The following is a 12879-nucleotide window of genomic DNA, read 5'->3' as shown; positions in this document are numbered from 1 at the left end:
GCCCCTTCTTATAACTTCCAGAAAAATGGATATTTTCAAATGAAATTTTCTACAAATAAGCTTCAGATGGTGTAGATTACGATTTTATCGAAATTTAATGTGAAAAAAAAAATGCTAGGCATACATACTGACACACATTACAATAATATTGATTCAAATAGTTAATAGAATATAATGTTTATTGGATGAAAATTAAATGAAGAGATGTATAGAACATGATTCATTTAACTATTATAATCATGAATATTAATTAGAAATATATTAAAAAAATTCTAAAGGAGAGTATGTGTAATCTTCATTGATTTACATAAAAAATGCAAAGAATAAAATAGTTTAATACACTGCGTAAAAATTAATCAATTTTAATCAATGCTGCATATTACACAGTATTGCAGTAGACCCGGATTTGTGAAAGCGGAATTAGAGATCCGGTAGTACATATAACTAGAATCATCGATTCTCTGTCATTCAAACCATTATATTTGTAATTTTACCCCCGACTTCCAAGGGGAGATAATTGAGAATTTACAGTTGTTTCCCTTTAACTATAAAACTTCTCAAGTTTGCGTCCAATCGAACTTTTATATGAAGCGTCCCAACCGCAACCGTTTCGTTTCTTTTCAAGCAAATGTGGTTTATATTAGATAATATTCTCTAATGCCGCCTTCCTTTATTTAATGAGACGATTGTATGAATTAAAGGAAATTTAGCTGCTATTTTTGTCGGCTGAGAGATAGGAGAGACGCCTTCTCGTAATATTAGTTTCAAATATTGGCACAAGGCCAGCAATTTTAGGAGTGGAGGGGATTAAGTCGATTGCATCGACCACAATGCTCAAATGGTGATTATTTTATCGACCCTGGAAGGATGAAAGGCAAAGTTAACCCTGGCGGACGAAATGCTACGAAGCAACCCTGACCCCCACATGCGGCCCTTTTCGGCAGCCGGCAACAGACGTAGATGTCACTAGTTTCCTTCTTATTCAACTCGTCAGGATTCTCGCCAATCCCTGTTAACACTATTTTCGAGTGATACGAACGTCAAGAACCTTGTACATAAGTCATAAATGTGCACACACACACACACAGACACACAATATTATCCTTTTATATTATAATTGTATACATAGGATTCCTGGTTTTCACTCAGGCGGCCCGGGTTCGATTCTCGGCATGGGAACGCATGTTATAGGCGTAGGAGTGGCTGTGTGGTAAGTAGCTTGCCTACCAACCACATGATTCCGGGTTCAGTCCCACTGCGTGGCACCTTGGGCAAGTGTCTTCTACTATAGCCTCGGGCCGACCAAAGCCTTGTGAGTGGATTTGGTAGACGGAAACTGAAAGAAGCCCGTCGTATATATGTATATATATATATATGTGTGTATGTGTGGCAAAACTGTGTAGCAACAGATCGCCAGCAATTGCTTCATCAGAAATTGCTGTCCTAGCTCCTGCTAAAAGGCATTACCGTGCTATGTATAATCAGGGCAGCGCACAAGCATTTCTACAGCCAATTAGGCGGATGAAATTTACGTACTCTTAATAATGTTACGCCTTCAGACTTTCCCTATTAATTTCATCGCCTTTTGAATTATGAACATATTTACTTCATAAGGGTTTTTTCGTTGTAAGGCTTTCTTTTTTTAGTTGATTTTCACCTAGTAAGACTTACCGTAGATGGCGTAATAAGTCACGGCCGGACAAGGTCGGGTTATACTACTAGTATACATATATTTATCGAGTATAACCAGCCGAAATTGCAAAAATAATCTGGATCACGACTAATGAAAGAAGACCCGTCCTTGTTTTCTTTGTATCGTCTACCTGGATGTTCTGTTGTCCCTTTCTTGTATCACCTTACTGTCTGGATGTTTTGCGTTCTTGTCCCATTCTGTATTATTTACACACACACACACACACACATACATATATATATATATATATATATATATATATATATATATATATATATATATATATATATATATATATATATATATATATATATATATATATATATATATATATATATATATATACAGGGATTAGCATTGAGTTGCTTCTCCAACATACTGAAAATTTAGAAATAGCAGAAGCAACTCAATGCTAATCCCTGTATATTTATGATGATAAATGATTTTACCGATAAAGGTTTTTTTCATACTGAACTACTTGGCAAAATTGTTAATTATTAATTCTATTACTAATTGACGATTCCCTGCCCTTATTCTTATATATATATATATATATATATATATACTCTTTTACTTGTTTCAGTCTTTTTGACTGTGGCCATGCTGGAGCACCGCCTTTAGTCGAGCAAATCGACCCCCAGTACTTATTCTATCGGTCTCTTTTGCCGAACCGCTAAGTTACGGGGACATAAACACACCACCATCAGCTGTCAAGCGATGTTGGGGGGACAAACACAGACACACAAACACAACACACATACATTTATATATATACATATATACGACAGGCTTCTTTCAGTTTCCGTCTACCAAATCCTCTCACAGGGCTTTGGTCGGCAGGAGGCTATAGTAAAAGACACTTGCCCAAGATGCCACGCAGTGGGACTAAACCCGGGACCATGTGGTTGGTAAGCAAGCTACTTACCATACAGCCACTCCTACGCCTATATATATATATATATATATATATATATATATATATATATATATATATATATATATATATATATATATATATATATATATATATATATATATATATATATATATATATATATATATATATATATATATATATATATATATATATATATATATATATATATATATATATATATATATATATATATATATATATATATATATATATATATATATATATATATATATATATATATATATATATATATATATATATATATATATATATATATATATATATATATATATATATATATATATATATATATATATATATATATATATATATATATATATATATATATATATATATATATATATATATATATATATATATATATATATATATATATATATATATATATATATATAATACAAAATGTGTGTGTATTAGGCGCGTGGCTTAGTGGTTAGGGTGCTGTACCCATGACTGTAAGATTGTGGTTTCGATTCTGATACTGGATTTTCTTTAGTAAAATATTCCATTTCACGATTTTGTCAATCCAGCTGCTTGTCTTGTAGTTATAATCGTTATTAACAAAGGGCAGTGGAGAGGGGGGGGGGCACACATTTTGGGGAAGAGGTTAGTCGATATCGTCAATCCAGATTGACACTTTATTTTTTCGACCGCTGAAGGATAAAAAGCAAAGCTGACATTCTCTCTCTCTCTCTCTATCTATCTGTTTGTTTGTCTATCTATCAATCTATCTATCTATTTGTTTACCTGTCTATCTGTTTATCTATCTATTTATCTATCTATCTACCTACCTACCTACCTATCTATTCACACACAGACACAGACACACACACACACACATTGAGAGAACGAAGGCGTTAAATTTTTGAGAAGCTTCAACAATTTCTTTCTCCCATGACGTCACACCTCTCCATCAATCACGTGAACAAAGGGAAAATCATTTGACTGCCGCAAAAATAGCAATGACGTCATCTCGATTCTTCAGTCTTTGCAATATCTACTTCTCCCACCATATTTCTGATTCATTTTCGAAATTAAATTATTCTGATTGATCATCTTTCTTTCTTTCTTTCTTCCTTCCTTCCTTCTTTCTGTTTTCCGTTTTTCTTTGTATCTGGTTTCAATCTCCTTACATTTACTTTCTCTTTTTCGTTCATTCCATCTCTTCTTTCTTCCTTCCTTCCTTTCTTTTATTCTTTCTTTCTTTCTTTCTTTCTTTCTTTCTATTTGCCTTCTTTTTCTTTCTTTCTTTCTATTTTCCTTCTCTTTCTTTCTTTCTTTCTTTCTATTTGCCTTCTCTTTCTTTCTTTCTTTCTTTCTTTATTATTTCCTTTATTTCCTTCTTCCCTTCTCTCACTTATTTCGCTTTCTTACTCCTCATTTCTCCTATATTTTCTTTCTTTCTTTTTCTATTCCTTCCGCTTCTCTCCATCCCCCTTCTCCATCTCTCCATCCCCCTGCTCCATCTCTCTCTCTCTCTCTTTCATTATCAACTGCCGTTTTCTTCATTTCTTTCAGTTTTCTCCATTTAAAATATTCCTTCTCTTCATTTCTTCACACCCCCTTTCTTTCTTTCTTTCTTTCTTTCTTTCTTTCTTTCTTTCTTTCTTTCTTTCTTTCTTTCTTTCTTTCTTTCTTCCTTCCTTCCTTCCTTCCCATTTCTCTTTCGTTTTGCTTCCTTTCCTTAATTCCTGTTTCTTTAACCATTTCTTCCTTATTTTTCTCTCTTCCCGCATTTCTTCGTTTACTTCTTCTGATTTCGTTCATTCCTTTCACTTCTTCCATTCCCTTTTCTCGCCATTCTTCACTCGCCTTTGTTTCTAGTCTTTCCTTTCCAACCCCTTCCACGCCTTCCAATCATTTTGCCATCCTCTCCTACCAACAATGTCTCGCTTTCATTCATTCTTTTAGTCCAGTTTGTTTACCTTTTACCAATTCCGTCTTCAGTGTTTTCTATCGTCTGCTGAGCAGCAATCATTGATTTGAATTTTTTTTTATCCATCTCTCTCTCTCTCTCTCTCTCTCTATCTCTCTCAAAACGATACAAATTTCAATGAATTCTATTATTTCCAAGTAGTCTTCATATTGTGTACCAAGTATACACTCATTTCTTTTTTGTTTCTTTCATTTTTTTCTTCCCTCTTCACCATTCTATATAAATCCTAACACTTTATATGTCAGTCTTTGTATCGCCTCCCTCATCTGTCGCCCCCTGGTGGCAAACAAAAGGAATCATCATCATCATCGACATCGTTAACACCGTCACACAGTCACCACCACCACCCGCCAACAGTAATGTCGCCACCGCCAACATTATTGTCATCATCGGCGGCAGCGGCGGTGTCATCATCATCATCATCGTCGTCGTTGTCATCAACGAATCATGAGAGAAACACGGAAGTAACTGCAACTAATTACGATGTTTCTTTAATTAGCATAGTTCCACTGACATCGTATGTATACTTATATGTGAGTAATTTCAGACTCGCTAGCAACAATCTCACAAGTCGCTTACACACACACACACACACACACACACACACACACACACACACGTACGCACGCATGCACAGCTTTATCATCATCATCATCATCATTTTCATCATCACCACCACCACCGCCACCGCCACACACACACACACACACACACACACACACACATATGTATAAACAACAGGAATAAACAACAACAAAAAAATCAAATCATTATTTGTTACTTTTCTTTTTCTATAATTTTTACATTTTTTAAAATTTGGTAAACTTTATTGGAAGGAAAAAAATAACAACAAGAACAAAAGAAAGAAGAAAGAAAGAAAGATAGAAAGAAAGAAAGAAAGTGCTCCAAAAAATAAAAAGGAAAAAAAAAAACAACAGTTTTGATTTATATAGAGATTTCAACAATGTGTATTGCGAACCATTTGTAAAATAATAATAATAATAATAATAATAATAATAATAATAATCAGCCTGGTGTTTCAAAAAGAATGATGGTGAATTGCAAAGGAAGCTGGTCTGAGGTGATGCCAGGCTGAAAAATTTACCAATTTTTTTTTAAGGATTAACAGAACTCTAAGAAACACTGCAGATAATAGTTGGAATCAAAAGTTTGGTAAAAATTTGTCAAACATCAATATAAATGACAACAACAACATCACCATCATCATTGCGTTCATCGCAAACCAGTGAGATAACTTCTAAAAACAGTTGTTCATTTTGTTTAATTTAAGCTACTAAATTTTGCAGACCTTCAGTTCAATTAACCAACTCCTTTACTTTCTTTTAATTGGATGTCTGCATAAATTAATGAAGGAGATTTCATGTAGATGTATAGCCTGTTCAATTTAGTAGCCATGACTCCCTCAACCCTCTACCGTTTTTGTTTTATAAAGGATCTCCATAGAACAATGAGGCAGCTTTTATGAAGACAAACCTTTTGTAAGTCTTTTAAGCATCACCGTTCTTTTGTTTTTCAAGTAGAACTGTGTAAGAGAGAGATTTTCTATCAACAGTTTGTCCTCCTCAATGTAGCTGTGATATATTTGTGAACAGAACTCCCAACTAATCTGAGAACAGCAACTGCCTGACACAGTAAAAGAATCATGTCACTTGGATACCATATTTTCCAGCATAAGTTGAATTCTTCAAATCACAATTTACAGCCAAAACAAGTAGGTCGACTTATATTCCAAAGCAACTTTAGAAGACCAAAAATTCCATGTGAATGAAATACAGCAAGATTTGGAAAGATAGCGAAAATGTTTGAAAGTGTACACTACATACTAAGTTGATTTGTGCCCTGCAAAATATGGTATATTCAAAAATATATTTATCAAAATTTTCTTCAGCAAGTTTCCAAATGTCTTTAAAAAGAAGAACCAAACCCATGAAGATTTAGTAGAACTATTTAACTTGTTCAGGTTAGCAGCCACCTGGCTCCCTTTTTTTTTTTCTCTCTCTCTCTGCTTATTGTTCTCTTTCTCCGCAATAAATTACCCTTCTGTTTTTAAAATGAGAACCACATAAGCAAGTAAAGTAGATTTTATTTAATTCTCCTTGATCTGCTCAAAAATATTCTACAAGAAATTCTTTAATATCTCAAAAAAAAAAAAGGAAAAAAAGTATTAAAAAAAATAAAGGAGTCCTTATTCACAAAATAGCCAGTACTTTCATAACAAGCTCCATTGCCACTAAACTTGGCAGCACAAGACTGAATTCTTTGAACAGTAAAAACTAGATGGCTAGAAGAAGAACCATAATAAACATGCTTTAAAAAAAAAAAAGAAGAAAAAAAGCATAAAAACAAAAAAAAACCAGGGTGCTTCCATGTAGCCGGTAAAGCAAGTAGTCAAATATCCATTCCGTTACCGATCCATCGATAAACAGGGATCTGATAAGCCTAAGCTAGAAAGACAGTGAGTGAGCTTCTATGCCAGTCACTCCATCTGCTTAATGTAGCAACAGCTAAATCTCCTATCAATAAATTCTCTCTTGCGTTTTAAATTGGGGTTAACAAATTCTGAGACCCAAATTCTTTTAGACTCTGTACACGCAACAAATGATGGCTGTTCTGCATTGGAAAGCTGTAAGTTTTTTCCTATTATTGGCCTGATGGCAAAATAAAGTTTCTCACTTGACATTGTTATTATTATTATTACTATTATTATTATTATTATTATTATTATTATTATTATTATTATTATTATTATTATTATTATTATTGTTATTATTATTGTTGTTGTTATTATTATCATTGTTATCATTAGTAGTAATAATAGTAGCAGCAGTAATTTTAGTTATATAATAATAGATTTGACAACATTAGGAATAAAAGAAGACAAAAATATATCTGATGAAGTCTATGAATAGTTCCAGCAATGATTCAGGACTTTGGCAAGATATTGCATAAGATTGGTGGATGGGAATATATATATGTATATATATATATTATATTTTTTATATATTTATGTACTTTTTTTTTATAGAAATATTTGAACCTGTGGTTTGTTTCCATGACAACTCTGCGGTTCACTGTTTCTGTTTTGCTTTCCATGAAAAACAAGAGACTGTAAAATTCAGAGATGCAACAGAGGCAAACTTCAGCGTCAAATAAATGAATAAACTCTACTATATATACATTGAGTACTTTTTTTTGCTCAGTTTGCAAAATTAATTGTATACATACAGAAACATATATATATATATATATATATACACACACACATATGATATCTATACTATATATTTAAATATATATATTATATATTTATTTAAATATATCTATATTTAAATATATATTCATTTAAAATATACATATATATATATATATATATATATATATATATATATTGACCGAGACCTTTGGAAATGTGCTGTGCGTGAGAAGACCCGGCAAGCCAAGTAAGATCGTTGCCAGTGCCCCTGGACTGGTTCTTGTGCGGGTGGCACATGAGATGCACCATTTTGAGCGTGGCCGTTGCCAGTACCACCTGACTGGCTCCCGTAGGATTTTTGAGCGAGATCGTTGCCAGTGCCCCTGGACTGGCTTGTGCGGGTGGCACATAAAAGACACCATTTTGAGCGTGGCCGTTTTCGTGCGGGTGACACGTAAAAGCACCCACTACACTCTCTGAGTGGTTGGCGTTAGGAAGGGCATCCAGCTGTAGAAACTCTGCCAAATCAGACTGGAGCCTGGTGTTGCCATCCGGTTTCACCAGTCCTCAGTCAAATCGTCCAACCCATGCTAGCATGGAAAGCGGACGTTAAACGATGATGATGATGATGATGATATATATATACTTAAATTTCTATATATTCAATATATATATATAGTATTTATATTCTTTTTACCTGATTCATTTACATAAATATATATTCATTTTAAAAATTTATACATATGTATTTTATATGTTTTATATATATTAATTTAAATTCATATATATAAGAGTTTAAGGAGGTTCTTCTAAGCAGTCAGACTTGTTGAAACTATATTTCCTTCAGCAATCTCCTCTAAACCCTTTAAAATAAGGAGCTACATGAGTCAATGAAGTCCCTTCACCTACTCTAAATCTGCAATTGGGCCCCTGCTCAACAAACTCTCTCTTTCTATGTATTTGTATTGGGATCACATGAGCCAGTTAAGGAGATATTTACATATTCATTCAATCTACTCTATCAAATACCTGTCTTTAAAACAGGGCTCACATGAGCCAGTTAGGGAGATATTTATGTATTCACTTGATCTGCTCTATCAAACAGCCAAATATCCCTTTAAAATTCCCCTAATGTCTCTGAAATAAGGGTGCCACATGAAATCAGGGTGCCACATGAGCCAGTGTGGGAACTTTTATATAGTTCCTTGACCTGCTCCGAATTGCAATTAAGTCTCCCTTCAACTAACTCCCTTTTATCCTCAAAAGGATTACATGACCTAGTGATCGGTCTTTGATTTGCTCAAATTAACAGCCAGATCTCTGCACCTACCTCAACGGACTACCCTAGTGGTTTTAGAATGGATGGGGTACGTAAGCCAGTGAAAGGACTTTCAAGTAATCATTTGAATGGTTCAATGTGACAGCCGTATTAATTCAGCAAAAATCTCAACAATATTTAATGCATGGGCGAAAAGCCTGGATCCAAATACAAGTTTTGATCAAAATTCAAGCCTAAAATTTTAGGGTAAAACAGCACCACTAAATTTAAAATAGAAACATACGAGAAAAGATGTGATTATGATTTTAAAATGTGAACTGTTAATTCTGAGCTGTAAGTTCACTGAAGCATAACTGAGATGCAGAGCTATAAGTTCACTCGAGCATAAATGATATGCAGAGCTATAAGCTTGCTCAAGCATAGCTGGTATGCAGACCAGTATGTTCACCCAAGAATAGAAACATGCAGAGTTATAAGTTCACTCAAGCATGAATGATATGCAAATCTGTAAGCTTACTCAAGCATAGCTGACATGCAGACCTATAAGTTCAACCAAGCATAGCTGACATGCTGAACTGTAAGGTCACCCAAGAATAGCAACATGCTGAGCTCAAAATTCATTCAAGCATAGCTGATATATAGAGCTATATATTCACTCAAACACAGCTGATATGCAGAGCTGAAAGTTCACTCAAGCATAGCCAGAATGTAGAGCTAAAGATTCACTGAAACAGTGCTCCTGGGACAGCCATGATTTCAATGAAGCATAGCCTAAATGTAAAGTTACATGGTGAGCTGAAATGGTGTTGATGCAAAGCTGAAAGTTCACTCAAGCGGTGCTGGCATGCAGTTACACAACAAGTACAAGAACAACAATGTAGTAAGAATGGTACAAGAGAGAAAAAAAAAAACAAAACTGGAAAAAGTATTATTTCTTTGGAATACATTTTTAGATTTAAAACATTCTTAAAATATAAAACATGTTAGCAGAATAATAATAATAATAATAATAATAATAATAATAACAACAAGAAGAAGAAACATAAAGGAAAATCAACAAATTCCAATAAAGATTCTTTTGTTTTTTGATATTTTTTTTTCTATTAGAAATTTTAAATTCCTGAAATTCATAATGTAAATTCGATGTAAATATTTAGTAAAATGGTAAATACAACATGAAATGAAATTGAAAAAAGAAAATTAAAATAAAATAAAATAAAGGAAAAATATCACATGTACACACACATACACGCACACACACACACATACATGTATGTATATATATATATATATATATATATATATATATATATATATATATATATACATGCATATTATTTATATATATGCACACACACATATATGCATATATATATATATATATGCATACACACACACACACACACACACACACACATATATGTATGAATGTATGTATGTCTATATATATATGTATGAGTATATATATATATATATATATATATATATATATATATATATATGCTTGTATGTATGTATTATGAAATAAATCATTTTCAATGCTGGAACTCGAAGTGGATAAAGCTATAAATAAGAGCATGAAGAAAATTAGGCTAAAAGATCCCTTAACAACTTTTCACTTTTTCTATCCAAGGGTTTTTTAAACCTAATAGTCTATTATTTATAGCTGTGTCTGCTTCAAGTTCCACTAGTAAATATCAATTATATATATATATATATATATATATATATATATATATATATATATATATATATAATCACGTACATTAAGGTTATGTTTTAGGGGGCACAGTTTCTAAGTATATGATTTAATTCTTTTTGCTGCCCATATGTGACTTTAGATTCTTTTAATAAGTTTTAGCCATTTGCAGTTAAGACCAAGTGGGAACTCTGCTGCTAATTGAATATTTTCTGAGCAGAACTGCCTGCCATATTCCACCTTGGTTAAGTCAGTTATAGAATATCTACAACATGTAATTTTGTTTAGGGAGCTACAAAGGAACCTATTCTCTATTACACGACTGTCCCCATCAATTACCTTTCATAACCAATCCTTTCCCTTCTGTTAATGGTTATTTGTGAAAAAGTGTGGGCTGTGTATGGTGTAGTGCCAATGAAAAGGTCTTTTAAAATTGGTGAAAATTGGAATAAAGATAGTCATCTGTCACATGTTGAAAGTACCAGAATGTCAAATATGTATAATACCATTTATCCATCTATTTTCTCTGCTACTATTCTCGAGAGGATCTTGGAGGTAAAGACCTCAGGAACTTCCTCCATAGGGTCCTACCAGAAGCAGCAATTTTTACATTTTTTTGGTTGGGTTTCCAAGCATGACCAAGTGAGATTTTGGATGTTATCCAACCATCTCATTCTTGATCTATTCCTAGATCTGCCGGCTGGCTTGGCTTGAAGAATCTGTCTTTTCATTCTTTCCTATGACATTCTAATGCATGTTCTTAGTAATGGAACTCCTAGTACTGACCCCTCAATGCGGAGACATAGCAGCTCCACCTGAAGAAATTCCCGGATCTCTGATCTATGCACCCTGTTGAATAACACTATTCTAGAGATCCTTCAGAGAAACCCCATCTCAGCCCCTTGTATTCACGATTGTCTTTTGATCATTACCCAACATTCATGATCAGCACAACCTACCAGATATATATTTAGAGGTAAAAAAAAATTAAGAAAAAAAGAAGGAAAATGCCAATGTGAAGGTCCTTTTAGACAGGTGAAAGTTAGATTCAAGACTGTTATCTGTCAGAGGTAAAAAATACCAGGATAGCAAATATATATATAATACCTAGATTCAAAAAATATTTAGAAGTACAAAAATATAAAAGAAAATGAAAAAAAAAGTCTTGATTGTGTTATTGAGTCATTATTCAAGATGGGTGAGTTGAGTTGAGCTTATTGAGTTGAGGGAGTCACTCATGAGTTATTTTAGCTAAGCTGTTTAATCCTTTAGCATTTAAACTGGACAGATCTGACCAAAATATTCTGCTTGATTTTTGTTCACTACGGTCAGATACAGCCTCTCACACCTACCCTACAATGTCATTCTAAAAATATACAATCACATCATCGAAATCTCAAAGCTACAAGAAAATGCATGATTTATTATCTAAAACAGAAAAGTTTGTATTAGCAAACCAGGATCAGTCTCAGACAAATTAGTATCAAAAGAGTTAAAGATAACAAGTGCCAAAGAAATGTTGCTAAACCAAGCAAACCTAATCTGTTCACTCATGGAAGGATATCTTTGACTATAAACGACTAATACTTATTATATAGTATAATATTTGATATTGATATTAAAAGGATAGAATTGTTAGTGTTATATAGAACACCTTGTGGTGTTCCATATGTTCTGAGTTTTTAAAATCTTGTTGAGGTAGATTTTTGTTTTTCATCCTTCCTAGCAGCATCAATGAAATTAAATATCAATCAAGTATTAGAGATTACATAATCACCTGATCCCCCCCCCATCAAATTTCTGATTTTGTGCTCATACTCAGAAATAAGAATCATCACCATCATCATCATCATTATTCCTATGAGATTTTCTTCTTTCAATTTCATTTCCATTTCTTACCATGTGTCTTCCATTATTTTTATTATTATTATTATTATTATTATTATTATTATTATTATTGAAAGCGACAGGCTGGCAGAATCATTAGCACACCAGGCGAAATGCTTAGCGGCATTTCGTCTGTCTGAGTTCAAATTCTGCTGAGGTCGACTTTACCTTTCATCCTTTCGGGGTCGATAAATTAAGTACCAGTAAAACACT

Source organism: Octopus bimaculoides, chromosome 19, assembly GCF_046866305.1.
Source record: "Octopus bimaculoides isolate indiv1 chromosome 19, ASM4686630v1, whole genome shotgun sequence".
Taxonomy (NCBI): domain Eukaryota; kingdom Metazoa; phylum Mollusca; class Cephalopoda; order Octopoda; family Octopodidae; genus Octopus; species Octopus bimaculoides.
This window is presented reverse-complemented; position numbering follows the sequence as displayed.